The 14,859-nt window shown below is 45.2% G+C and overlaps 1 long non-coding RNA gene across 1 annotated transcript; it reads right to left on the bottom strand.

Moving 5' to 3' along the window:
- Positions 1-273: 273 nt before the first annotated feature.
- Positions 274-14,453, bottom strand: LOC134947891 (uncharacterized). Its single transcript, XR_010182839.1, has 3 exons — positions 14,192-14,453; positions 8,012-8,060; positions 274-1,209 (listed from the first exon to the last, which is right to left on the bottom strand). It is a non-coding gene; the product is annotated as an uncharacterized LOC134947891 (long non-coding RNA).
- Positions 14,454-14,859: the final 406 nt, after the last annotated feature.

Genomic DNA, 14,859 nt, shown 5'->3' on the forward strand with positions numbered 1-14,859 from the left:
TGATGCTGTCTGGTTACCAAAGGTGCTTAGGACAAGTTTCACTTGTCCTTAGCAGTGAGCAAGTTAAAATGCATTTTAAGAGTGTGCAGACCAATCAGAAGCCATAAAGACTGTGAAGTTGGTTTCAAACATAAACACACACAAACTCTAGGACTCACTGAAAAGGAAGATCATAGGTTGTGAATTAATACAGCTAAAAATACAGCTAAAAATAAAAACTTCACGTATAAAAGCAAATAAGTTAAAGCAATAAAATAATTAACCAGTTTATTACTACTAACATTTATGGGGAAAAACAACACAATAATAATTAAAAGTTGCGCCCAACACAGAGGTGGACAAAATAATAATGTAGGATTGAAGAGGCAGCAGAAACTTACATAGGACAGGTAAGGTGAGCACCCATTGACCTCATGGGTCTTGGGATTTGGCCAGGCCAGGCTTACCGTATCTAATTGTTTGCAAAGTTAGACATCATAAAAAATAAACAACAGTTTGTGAAATATCTTAATTATCCGATAAAACGAATGAAAACAAATTGAGTGGACTCCTTTAAATCATAGCCTGGTGTCACCAGAGGTCATCCTCAGTAGCCGGCAGTGCCTCCTTGTAGTGGTACTCCCATAGGTAATCCTTCATGGCTCTTGGCATGGGGAGTTCTCCTATATGGTCATAAGGAATGACCGCATTGATTGAGGCCCGGCACAGCTCTTGGAGGCTCAGCGGATTAGTGCGATTTATAGGGGTGGAGAGAAGTGGCTCGAAAAAAGTGCAACATCTGGGGTCATTGTAATGCTCCAGGAGGCTGGAAATGGAAGGAGATTGGAAGCTGCCCCAGTGGAAGCTGAAGTGTTTGTCTCTGTACTGGACACGGGCATGGCGTGTGCGCCCTCGCCTGCGGAAAGTGGCGGCAAACGCACAACCATCCTGGGATGAGTTTCGCAGGAGAAAAGTGCCATCAGGGCAGCCTACTAGCAGAATGTCTGCCTGGTGCTTGTTCAGTGCTCCCCAGTAACAGGGCAGCCTGGTAGCTGTCAGAAGGTCTGGTATGATCGGACACTTGAAATGAAACTTAATGTCTGAGTAGAATCTATCCTCCTCTTCTCTCTCTCCGTGCTGGGCAGCTGCTGGAGGGCTCATTGTTACAAGGGGCCTTCAGTCTACACTCTGGACTCTGGTTCCTGCCAGATCTTCATCCTCTATGGAGACCTGTATTAATGCAAATCCAACAATAAAGACCAATTCTTATTGATCATAATCATCCCATACAAACCTAAAGTCCTAAACACAGAGGGTCAACTAAGATCTTCAGGGTAAATGTTCTGGACTGTTAGGGCAGCTAGTCATTCTACATGAAGGTGCTGCATGATTACTTGGTGACCCACAACACTTGCTGATTTAGTAATTGCAATGCTCCCCTCAACCTCCTGACCCCTTCTAATGTTTCTCTGGCCAATCACAGTCACATACAGTAAGTGGTGGTTAATGCTTACGTAGATATACAACCGATGCTAGGTTTATGGTGAGCCCTGTGTGTGCCCATATATTGAAAATACCCTACATCAGGCCTGGCCACCCTGTGGCTCTCCAGCTGTTGTGCAAACTTCAATTCCCAGCATACCCTCCCACACAATCAGCTGATAAAGCATGCTGGGACTTGTAGTTGCACAACACCTGGAGAGCCACAGGCTGGCCAGGCCTGCACTAAATCAGGTAAGAATGGAGGGAACCGTATTTGCTTTTTACACAGCTATTAAGCTGGGCAGAGATCACTGCCCAATGTGGGCACAGCTTAATAGCTGCGTGGCAAGCTGAGCTAGATTCTACTTGCACCAGAACTCCTCATGCTAACGCTAGACAATAGCTGGAAGACATCGTTTTGGTTTAAGGGCTGCACACAGCTGGGGCTGAAGCTGAACTGAATGTACACATTTGCAGAGCTTACCCCAGCACTGAGCGCACTCAAATACGGATGATGCTGAGTCGGTCGCACTGCAAGGCTGTAATGCTGCGATCTGGCGTAGGCAAAGTGATATGAGGGTGCACTGCTGGAGAGCTGTGCAGGGCTTGGCATGTGTGCAACATATTATTACACATCCCATCCTCCGCTACCGCTGCGCTCGCTAACCTTGTCATGTTGACCATTTGAACCTGTCGACCTGTCAACCTTTTACATGTAGACCTATCGACCACATTGAATTTTTGTACCTGTCAACCTAGTGACGGTCGACGTATCATCTGGATCCCACAAGGGACACAGGAGTCTCGAAAAAGCAACAAAGCAGTCTCAGCAGGGAGATGGGGTATATTTACTAAGATGGGAGTTCTATTTAAGATGGGATGTTGCCCATAGCAACAAATCAGATTCTACTTCTCACTTATCTAGCACCTTCTAGAAGATAATACCTGGAATCTGGTTGCTATGGGCAACGTCCCATCTTTAATAGAACTCCCATTTTAGTAAAGTTACTTAATACTCAAAGTCGCTGTTACCCATTACCACAGAAGGGACCTCGTGGCCAAAACTAGTAGCCATTATCCAATCAGAGACAGGAAACCAGTCATGTCAGGCTCAGGCAAGGATACATTGCCCATAGCACCCAATCAGGTTATGGCTATCATTTTACAGAATGTACTTGATAAATGATAGAAGATTGGTTGCTATGGGTAACTGCACCACATGGCCTTTCCAGAAGGTTTGCTATATCTCCCCCATAATCATGATGGGTCAATACAGATTTATATACATTTTGTACCCACGTTGCACACATCCTGCTATAGTATGTGAGATGTACAACAGTCGGGTATTAGATTCATATGATTTTACCACTGCTACATCCCCATCCCTCGGAGCAGGCTGTGACACTAAAGCTGCTGTGGAACTACAAGTTCCGGCATGCGGAGAGAGCCACAGAACAATCTCAGTTTATCATATTAATTAACATCTAAACTCACTTGTAACCCCCCCGAGCAGGGTGCCAAGAAATGGGGAAGAAAAAACAAAGAAAAAGCGCCCTACTGAGCCTAGGTTGAAAATGCTGCCTGCTGCTCTCAAGGGAAAAGGGTATTAGCACACCCTAAACAATTGGAAGAAAAAAAGAAGAAGAGAGAGCGCAAGCAGACTACATGTACATTTGAACAAATTTATTCATAAAATAAGTTAAATTACAATCAGTTAAAAAGTGACATTAGTTAGAACTAATAATATATTCAATTCAACAAAGAATCCACACTCGGCATATGATATATAATAGTCCCACAGTACTAGTGCACTAGTAAATGATGCAATATTCGGTATACGTTCTTTGTTAGAACCAATGATCCATCAGTCTGGTGTGATTAATGGTGGCTGATAATTTGATATGCAAATTTAAAAAAAAATATATAGCACTTTAGAAACAGTTCCAAAATGAATGTTTTCCTTTATTCTATATAGTAGTGATATTCTTGCTATTGGATAAACCGGTTTGGTAAAGGTATCATACTGGAATTAGGTGAAGTAAAGTGCATGAGCTCCGTCTGTCACTCTCTCACCGTGACTAGTATCCGGAGCTGAATTGCTTACCGCTTCCACAGATGTCCCAGCGGTACTGACCATGAACCGGGCGCCGCTCTTTCTAGCGGCTCGACCTCCCGTTCTCCTGCCGGACCAGTATGGCAGGATATCTCTTTCACTGCCGCCTCCAAAACGGATCGCTGGTGCTCCAGATGATTTGAGCACTGTAGAATGAATCAAATGAAAGCCACGGTCCCCGTATAGCAAGTGGGACCAATGCAGGTGGCTACGGAGCTGGTCAATCAATTCTGGCAGAGATTGAGGGTATAGAATAAATAAACTCGTAGGACTGACGAGTGCCTGGATCCTTTGAGCCCTGACGCGTTTCTCGACCGACAACACTGGTCGTTTCCTCAGAGGGTTGAAGTCAACCCTCTGAGGAAACGACCAGTGTTGTCGGTCGAGAAACGCGTCAGGGCTCAAAGGATCCAGGCACTCGTCAGTCCTACGAGTTTATTTATTCTATACCCTCAATCTCTGCCAAAATTGATTGACCAGCTCCGTAGCCACCTGCATTGGTCCCGCTTGCTATACGGGGACCGTGGCTTTCATTTGATTCATTCTACAGTGCTCAAATCATCTGGAGCACCAGCGATCCGTTTTGGAGGCGGCAGTGAAAGAGATATCCTGCCATACTGGTCCGGCAGGAGAACGGGAGGTCGAGCCGCTAGAAAGAGCGGCGCCCGGTTCATGGTCAGTACCGCTGGGACATCTGTGGAAGCGGTAAGCAATTCAGCTCCGGATACTAGTCACGGTGAGAGAGTGACAGACGGAGCTCATGCACTTTACTTCACCTAATTCCAGTATGATACCTTTACCAAACCGGTTTAGCCAATAGCAAGAATATCACTACTATATAGAATAAAGGAAAACATTCATTTTGGAACTGTTTCTAAAGTGCTATATATTTTTTTAAAAATTTGCATATCAAATTATCAGCCACCATTAATCACACCAGACAGATGGATCATTGGTTCTAACAAAGAACGTATACCGAATATTGCATCATTTACTAGTGCACTAGTACTGTGGGACTATATAAGAAATGGGGAAGGCAGGTGCCCAGGACTCCAGGAGGGGCCCAGCCCATCTGCTGAGCAGCATACTTCCCCTCGGCATTGCTTCCCGACGCTGCACATTATATTTTCCATTATTGTTTCCCAGAGGGGTCATGACCACGCCTCCTGGACTTGACCATGCCCCCTCCAGTACGCAGGCCCTGCGGCTGTCTCAACGGCCCTGCCCGTGAGTATTGTATTTCCTCTGCCACACTGCGCCCCTTGCAAGATTTTAGTTGAATAACTTTAGTCTGTGTCTTTACTTTAGTGGTTCTATTGCCTGTAACACATACTATATACAGTATGTGTTGCTATATACAGTAACACATACTGTATATAGCAACACATAGGGGCAAAAGCTCAGTCAGTTGTTTTTTTAAATACATTTTCAGTATCTGAAAATTAAAAAAGTAATGACAGAAGTGCGTCCAATAAAAAATACATTTAAAAGAATAAGCCATGTTCTAATATGCTGGAATGGGGGATATGTATCAAGCCTTGGGGGAAGATAAAGTGGAGAGAGATAAAGTACCAACCAGCCAGCTCCTGTAACATGGCAGTTAGGAGCTGATTGGCTGGTACAAGGGGTCTATTTACTAAGTCTTGGATGGAGATAAAGTTACAGAGATAAAGTACCAGCCAATCCCCTCCTAACTCATGTTACAGGCTGTGTTTAAAAAATGACAGGAGCTGATTGGCTGGTACTTTATCTCCCTCACTTTATCTCCATCCAAGCCTTAGTAAATAGACCCCATATCTCGCTCCACTTTATCTCTCTCCATGGCTTAGCACATATCCCCCTTGGAGAGAGATAAAATTATTTATTTTTGCCTAATTGCTTCTAGGCCTTGGCTGAACTTGCGTTGCTATGATACATTATATAATGCCTATTACCCACTAGTCGTCTGCGGAACAAGCTAGACTTGTCTATGTTGTATTAGAATTGGAAAGTCCAAGAGAATGTTTGTTTAAGGCATCTTGGCCAGACTGCTGGATTAATTATCATCTTGCAGCCAAATACCAGTGTTTCTGGTCCCAAAGCATACCAGTGTTGCTGGAACCATAGCATACCAGTGTTGCTGGAACCATAGCATACCAGTGTTGCTGGACCCATAGCATCCCTGTGTTGCTGGACCCATAGCATACCAGTGTTGCTGGACCCATAGCATACCAGTGTTGCTGGACCCATAGCATACCAGTGTTGCTGGACCCATAGCATACCAGTGTTGCTGGACCCATAGCATACCAGTGTTGCTGGACCCATAGCATACCAGTGTTGCTGGACCCATAGCATACCAGTGTTGCTGGACCCATAGCATACCAGTGTTGCTGGACCCATAGCATACCAGTGTTGCTGGACCCATAGCATACCAGTGTTGCTGGACCCATAGCATACCAGTGTTGCTGGTCCCAAAGCATACCAGTGTTGCTGGTCCCAAAGCATACCAGTGTTGCTGGTCCCAAAGCATACCAGTGTTGCTGGACCCATAGCATACCTGTGTTGCTGGACCCATAGCATACCTGTGTTGCTGGACCCATAGCATACCAGTGTTGCTGGTCCCATAGCATGCCTGTGTTGCTGGTCCCATAGCATGCCTGTGTTGCTGGTCCCATAGCATACCAGTGTTGCTGGTCCCATAGCATACCAGTGTTGCTGGACCCATAGCATACCAGTGTTGCTGGTCCCACAGCATCCCTGTGTTGCTGGACCCACAGCATACCAGTGTTGCTGGACCCACAGCATACCAGTGTTGCTGGACCCACAGCATACCAGTGTTGCTGGACCCACAGCATACCAGTGTTGCTGGACCCACAGCATACCAGTGTTGCTGGTCCCACAGCATACCAGTGTTGCTGGTCCCATAGCATACCTGTATTGCTGGTCCCATAGTATACCAGAGTTGCTGGACCCATAGCATACCAGTGTTGCTGGTCCCATAGCATGCCTGTGTTGCTGGACCCATAGCATACCAGTGTTGCTGGACCCATAGAATAACAGTGGTTGCAGATATTACACAGCTGGTGGCATACATAGTAAATACATGCACTTACCTGGTGCAGACATCAGTGCTATCCTGCTTACAGTTATTCACACAAGAAATAAGTCACAGTAATACATCTCTAAACAAATACGTCTTCTCAGCAGTTCCTCCAAGGTTTCTATCCCCGTTCCCCCCAGGTAACATGTGTCCTGTACGTCTAGTCCTGACCCGTCTACTGTACATCTTGCAGACTTTGGAGAACATTTCTACTCACCAGCGGCTGATCACAGGCAGAGATCTCTGCTAAGCTGCTGACAGTCCTACCTGGTAAATGAAGTGACTGAGCTACACGCTCAGCCCACGTTGTGGGAGCATTATTATTATTATTATGACTAAACTCTCTCCAGTGATAAAAATACAGTATATAGAGGGCGTGAGCTATGCCTGTGTAATTCCTCAGTACACCTGCAACATGTGCTGTGTACACTAATACACCTGTAATCAGCAAGTACTGTACTCCCTGAGCGTCTGCCAGGGACACATGCACCGGAAACTCTCTGTATTATAGGGTAAGGCAGGTGTATTGTTGCTATAGCTTTCCTATAAATAAAACTTTACTGTATGTTTGTCTCTTTGAGTCAGTGTCCCCACATGTCAGGGACATTCACCCATACACTAGTTACACACTCTCTCTGAATTCTAAAGGCTCCCACAAGATTTAGGTGGGAGCTCTATGTTTTCCTACTACTAGGTAGGAGGGGATGTGTGATAATGACGCCAATGACATCATCAATTGCTGCTAACCTTAGCCAGCGCAGAGATAAATGTGAATCACCTGTAACTACCCATGCCATCCGTCCGCTCAGCTCAGAAACCCACCACGGACGTCTCTGCATACCATAACTAAAATTAACTATTTTGGTTGATTGATAAACATTCTCTGGAAGCACAGATTCCTTCACCCACAGTAACAGTATATTTCCTTTATCTGAGGAAGAGGACTGCACCTTGCGAAACGCGTTATATCGATGGACATGCTTCCTTTTATTAACTGCTCAAAAAAAATGTTAGCTTATAAAGGTAGTAGGCACAGAAATAAGTCGGGGCTCATTTATCAATGAGTGATAAAACTCGTGAATGATAAAAGTTGCAGCATATGATAAATGGTGTTCCAGTCAGTCAGCTCCCAACTGTCACTTTTCAAACACCTGACAGTTAGGAGCTGATTGGCTGGCATATTATTTATCATACGCAATACATTTTATAACTCACAATAAGTTTTATCACTCGTTAATTAGCCCCTTACTTTGTTATATTGAGGGGGAAAAAATAAGAATCACATCAGTGGCAGAAATAGTGAATGGTGGGCCTAAGTACCCCTCACCCCCAATATACTCTTTGACAGTAAGACTTACCTGAGTCTGTGTCTGTAGACAGCTCCTCCGTGCAGTTGAAGAATTCCTGCTAATTTTAAAAGAAAGTTTATTAAATTTAGTGGGGGTTTTCCTATTTCTCAGAAGTGGCTGCTCACAAATTAGTAGTTTTATTTTATTATTTCTAAGGGGCCGTGCAGCCTGTCCTCCAGAACCCTCCTCTCTGCTATCTGGGGGGCCTGTTTCAGCTGCACTGCACTTGCTCTCAGATAATGGTGGAGTTTTATCAAAGCTTCCAGAGAGATATAAAGAGGAGAGTGCTGAAGTAAGAGCCAACCAATCAGCTCCTAACTGTCATTTTTCAAACGCACCCTGTAAAATGAAAGTAAGAAACTGATTGGTTGGTACTTTATCTCTTTTCACGTTTTGATAAATCTCCCCCAGTGAGTGCCTGTTTCTGATTTCAGGGCAAAAGACGCAGCATCATAAAATTCTGCATGGTTGTCCCAACTGGTGGGAAGTTGGGAGGTATATCCCGCTCACCATGACAGGTGCCTTTGGTGCGCATAATAATTCCCAATATCTGATCGATCGATAGGCTGTTTAAGTTGCAGCCTAGGGTTCATGGAGCTTTTGGGGTGCTGGGTGCACCCACAATATTGTGTTCACTTAATTGATGGCCTGGTCCCCCCCCCCCCTCCTTTTTCCTCTGGTACTGACATGTCAGGTGGTGCGTGTAGCCAGTACATGGATGATAGATAGTTCCACGTTCAGTACCATTATAGAAGGAGAGGAGAGAACCTGTTATTTGTGAGTGTGACACAGCTACAGCAGGACTGCAATTGTGCAGATGCTATACTAATTACTGGGTCACTTCCATCTGGTTACTGTCCTTTTCCATGCTGCCATTGCTAAGAGCGGAAAGAAACACTGTGCAAATGTCCCTTTCGTCAAGCACGCGTTGTGCCACAAAATCTGGTTTTCAAGATTGTTATATAGCGTGGTGTAAGGAAAGCTCCCAGCTGGGAGCAAGTGGGGCTGCAGCTGTCCTAAGTAATTCAGTTAGATGAATAAAAATAAAAAAAACCTCTGAAGAAATCTTATGATAAATGATGTAACGCATCAAAACCTTTTACCATACAGAAGCGAAAAGCGTTAGCTGAGGACAGCTAGGCAGTCATTTTTTTCAGATGTGGCAAAAGTTTGTTAACGAATGAACTTAATGAGTTATGTGTGAGAGCAGGTATCGACAGCGCTCCCATCTTTCGGATTTATACAGCAGCTTCAGGGGAGCCGATACCATTTTGAGTCTGAATCTTTAAAGCAACTGCACAGAGACATTCCTGCACAGAGACGCTGGATACGAAGAAAGCGGTCGCAGCGGTGACCGCAAGAAGATTGACAGAAGGAAGGTGTTCCGGGGCGTCACCTGTCCGTTGCCGCCCGTTTTCGGGGAGTGGTAAGGAAAACGCAGGCGTGTCCAGGCAAACGGAGGGCGGATGTCTGACGTCAAAGCCGGGAGGAACGTCGCTGGATCCATCACACAGGGTAAGTAGATCCAGCCTTACTCCTAGGTTGCTGGAAACTTTTTTAGCTTAGCAAGGATGCACAAGCGATCGCAGCCATGCTAAGCTAAAATACACTCCCACATAGGCGTGGGCTAGTTGATCGCACCAGCAGCAAAACGTTGCTGGTTGCGATCAACTCGGAATGACCCCCAATATACACAATTTGTTGTTCAGATACGGCAAATCATGCTGATATCGTCCTGATGTTCTCTGACTATACATTTTATCTAAGAGTATTATGAATAAATGTATGTTAAAATGTATATTGTGAATAAATTGCAATTATTATACAATGAAGGAGGAAAGATGGATATATTAATCACCTGAGCGACTCGTCTGACCGCAGTGCTGCATTTTATTATTTTATTGTTTTTCTTTTATTAGTTGCCCCTTATTATACAGCTCTTTGTGTCGGTTCTATTTTTACCTGTTAATAGCCACGTGTAACCTTGTGTTATATTGTTAGAATACTTTTTATGTTATTATATTAATATTATGGTATATATTTTTGCAATCCAGAACCTCTATTGGGATAATTTATTGTTTTAGGGATACATATGTTATGTCGGCAGACATAATGTCGACATAGAATATGTCAACTGTATAATGACATGTACTGTATGTCGACAGAGTACATGTCAGCAAGTACAATGTTGACTTGCATCATGTTGACATTGCCATAATGTCAACATGCTCACAATGTTGACATCTAGCCCTAACAATAATATCAGCATTTTCAATTTGTCGACAAGTCATGGCATCAGCATGCAGAACCGACACAGGCAAGACTCAGATAACACAAATAGGATACTCCAGGCGGGTGTAGATAATTGGATCAACAGTCAATAAGTCAACCCCATATGGTCAACATGCAAATGGGCGACACGGTCAAAAGGCCAACGTGTAATAGGTAGACACTTGAAAAGGTCGACGTGTACAAATAGTCGACCATCAAAAGGTCAACCTGGAAATGGTCGACACAACAAAAAAGGTTGACACAAGTTTTGGGGGGGTTTTAGGTGTAATTTTTAACGTTAAACCACATCTTAACCCCAATTAGTGTACCGCTTTGCTCACCACGCTTCGGGCAGGAAACTATTCCCAGTCATAGTCCACGAGGATGGTAAAGGATGAAAAAGTTTAAAAATAACTTGTGTTGACCGTATGTGTGTCAACAATTGTCATTGCTACCATTTGAACCTGTCAACCTTTTGTTACCTGTTGACCTCAAGCACTCAAGTATATTGACCTTTTGACCGTGCCGACTTTTTGTAGTTGCCAATCTATTGCATGTCAACCATATGGGGTTGACATATCGACTGTCGACCTAATACTGGTCAACCTATCAACCGAATACCCTCCAGGCATTGCACATTAAGGGGCAGAGTGTAGTACTAATAACGTTTGATACTGTACACAGCAATATTACCAAGTGTAGCAGCGAGGGTTTGCTTTAAGCCAGGGTCTGCTACACAGTAATGCAGGCAAAGGCGGATGCCGGGACCCTGCACTGCACAGTAAGAACGCCAGGACCACACACGCGCAATAAGAATGCCGAGACGGTGCAATGCATAATAAGAATGCCGGGACTCTGCACTGCGTAGTAAAAATGCTGGGACTCTGCAATGCACAGTAAGAATGCCAGGATCGTGCAATGCGCAGTAAGAATGCCAGAACCGTGCAATGCACAGTAAGAATGCCAGGACCACACACGTGCAATAAGAATGCCGAGACGGTGCAATGCATAATAAGAATGCCGGGACTCTGCACTGCGTAGTAAAAATGCTGGGACTCTGCAATGCACAGTAAGAATGCCGGGACTCTGCACTGCGTAGTAAAAATGCTGGGACTCTGCAATGCGCAGTAAGAATGCCAGAACCGTGCAATGCACAGTAAGAATGCCAGGACCACACACGTGCAGTAAGAATGCCGGGACGGTGCAATGCGCAGTAAGAATGCAAGGATTGTGCAATGGGGGTAATTCTGAGTTCATCGCAGCAGGAACTTGGGTGGTTATTCCGAGTTGTTCGCTCGGTAAATTTTTTCGCATCGCAGCGATTTTCCGCTTAGTGCGCATGCGCAATGTCCGTACTGCGACTGCGCCAAGTAAATTTGCTATGCAGTTAGGAATTTTACTCACGGCTTTTTCATCGTTCTGGTGATCGTAATGTGATTGACAGGAAGTGGGTGTTACTGGGCGGAAACAGGCCGTTTTATGGGTGTGTGGGTAAAAACGCTACCGTTTCAGGGAAAAACGCGGGAGTGGCTGGAGAAACGGAGGAGTGTCTGGGCGAACGCTGGGTGTGTTTGTGACGTCAAACCAGGAACGACAAGCACTGAACTGATCGCAGATGCCGAGTAAGTCTGGAGCTACTCAGAAACTGCACAGAGATGTATTTTCGCAATAATGCGAATCTTTCGTTCGCAATTTTAAGAAGCTAAGATTCACTCCCAGTAGGCGGCGGCTTAGCGTGTGCAATGCTGCTAAAAGAAGCTTGCGAGCGAACAACTCGGAATGACCCCCTTTGTTAGCAGTTGGGCAAAACCATGTGCACTGCAAGGGGGGGGGGGGGAGACAGATATAACATGTGCAGAGAGAGATAGATTTGGGTGTGGTGAGTTCAATCTGCAATCTAAATTGCAGTGTAAAAATAAAGCAGGCAGTATTTACCCTGCACAGAAACAAAATAATCCACCCAAATCTAACTCTCTCTGCACATGTTATATCTGCCTCCCCTGCAGTGCACATGGTTTTGCCCAACTGCTAAAAAATATCCTGCTGCGATCAACTTGGAATTACCCCCAATGTGCAGTAAGAATGCCAGGATCGTGCATTGTGCAGTAAGAATACTGGGACTCTGCAATGCGCAGTAAGAATGTTGGGTCCAGCATAATCGATCACTTTACCTTAAACCATAATTGCCTACTTTTGAAGAAGCATTTCAGGGAGATTGTGAAAGTCACACCTATCAGCGCGGACATGTACTGTACATCAGAGAGGCGTCATGAAAATAACATACATCCAAATGTAAATGAGCCCCACAGTTAGTAAGATCTACTTGTTGAAGAAAAGGCTCTCATATTTTTCAGGAATTGTTTGTGTATTGTGTTTTACAAGAGGTTCCATATACTGTAAGTGGTCATGAGAAACCTTATTTAAAATGCAAGTAGCCTTAGGTACAGTATCATTGTGCCTTATAACCAATGCAGGGAAATGGCACTGATGTGCCCATTTGAATGTATGTATCTCTGACCCCCCCCCCCCCCCCCCCCCCATGTGCAGTGCAGGTGTGGCAGATGTAACATGTGCAGAGAGAGTTAGATTTGGGTGGGGTGTGTTAAAACTGAAATCTAAATTGCAGTATTGTTTCTGTGCAGGGTAGATACTGGCTGCTTTATTTTTACACTGCAATTTAGATTTCAGTTTGAACACACCACACCCAAATCTAACTCTCTCTGCACATGTTACATATGCCCCCTCCCCCCTCCCCCCCCTGCAGTGCACATGGTTTGGCCAACTGCTAACAAATTTGCTGCTGCGATCAACTCTGAATTAGGCCCATTGGTGGTCATTCCGAGTTGATCGCTTGCTAGTTGTTTTTAGCAGCCGTGCAAACGCTATGCCGCCGCCCACTGGGAGTGTATTTTAGCTTAGCAGAAGTGTGAACAAAAGGATCGCAGAGCGGCTACAAAGTTTTTTTGTGCAGTTTTAGAGTAGCTCAATACCTACTCCGCGCTTGCGATGACTTCAGACTGTTCAGTTCCTGCTTTGACGTCACAAACACGCCCTGCGTTCGCCCAGCCACGCCTGCGTTTTTCCTGCCACGCCTGCGTTTTTTCGAACACTCCCTGAAAACAGTCAGTTGACACCCAGAAACGCCCACTTCATGTCAATCACTCTGCGGCCAGCAGTGCGACTGAAAAGCTTCGCTAGACCCTGTGTGAAACTACATTGTTCGTTGTAATAGTACATCGCGCGTGCGCATTGCACCGCATGCGCATAAGTGCCGTTTTTTTTGCCTCATCGCTGCACAGCGAACGAATACAGCTAGCGATCAACTCGAATGACCACCATTGTACAGTATACACTTTTACCAGTACTTGCTTCATTCCTGGTGACATGGGATACAGCTGCTTGTTACACACATGTCATAAACATGTCAGTCAGTTCCTCCTCCTATAAAAGTTGTCTATCACTGCAAAATGAAGTCTGATTTACAAGATTGTGTCACAAACCTGCTCTGTGCCAAAACCACAAGGAGTTCCATTAACCGAGTTGCATTCCTTATATAACAACGCGCAGCCTCCTCCCTCCCCTCATGGGATTTAGTCAGAGTTTATTAGACAGTCAAAACTTCAACACCAAAAACATCCGCTGTGTTACGTAGGTCACTATTTACTACAGTCTGCATTTCAAAATAAATGTGGTTGTTGTGTGACATCTTCACCTAAATTTGCGCTGAGAATTTAGGAGATATCACAGGAATGTATCAAGAATCACTCGCAGAGACAGCGCTTGCAAGATCTCTGTCTCTGCAAATCCTCTTCATACACTTCTCACTGTAATTTTCACAAACAGGTGTCCATGCAAGCGCCGCCGCCAGCTAGCACTACCCCCATCCCCCACCCCCCTTGTCCCTCCACTTATACTTACCTGCCCGGTGATCAGTGTGCTCTCTTCTCCTGTCAGTTGGTCGCCGGGCTCCTGGTCTGTGACCCTGTCAGCTGCTTTATGCTGTAAACTGAGATGCTGGTTTACAGCACAGCTGACCGGGTGCTACCTGGGTGCAGGTAAGTGTTTATGTAAACGTTTCCTTTTTTTGTACTACAGTGATCAACTTGTGGTCTATTTAGACCCACAAAGCTGATCACAGAGGCCGGCCCGCAGCTCTATTCTGCCTGTCAGAGCAGAGCAGGAGTTGGGGAACTGAGGGGGGAACCCTGCTGAACGCCATCTCCAAATAGCGTTGTTATCGCAGGGCTCACACCATACTTGCCTACCTGATCCTCTCCATGAGGGAGAAAATGCTCTGTTCCTGGACTTGCCTGATAATGTATGATTGCCATCACCTGTGGTGAAACACCTTTCTTATCAATTAACTAGCTCACCACAGGTGATGGCAATCATACATTACCAGGAAAGTCCAGGAACAGAGCATTTTCTCCCTCATGGAGAGGGTCAGGTAGGCAAGTATGGCTCACACTTGTTTTCACATTATGGGGTAAATGTATGAAAGGTTGTTATGGGGGAGAAGCGGGTACAGTGCACGTTATGTGCGCCATACCACTCCCCACCCCCTCCATGTACTACAGCGGTGGTGT

Source organism: Pseudophryne corroboree, chromosome 8 (genome assembly GCF_028390025.1).
Source record: "Pseudophryne corroboree isolate aPseCor3 chromosome 8, aPseCor3.hap2, whole genome shotgun sequence".
NCBI classification, from domain to species: Eukaryota; Metazoa; Chordata; class Amphibia; order Anura; family Myobatrachidae; genus Pseudophryne; species Pseudophryne corroboree.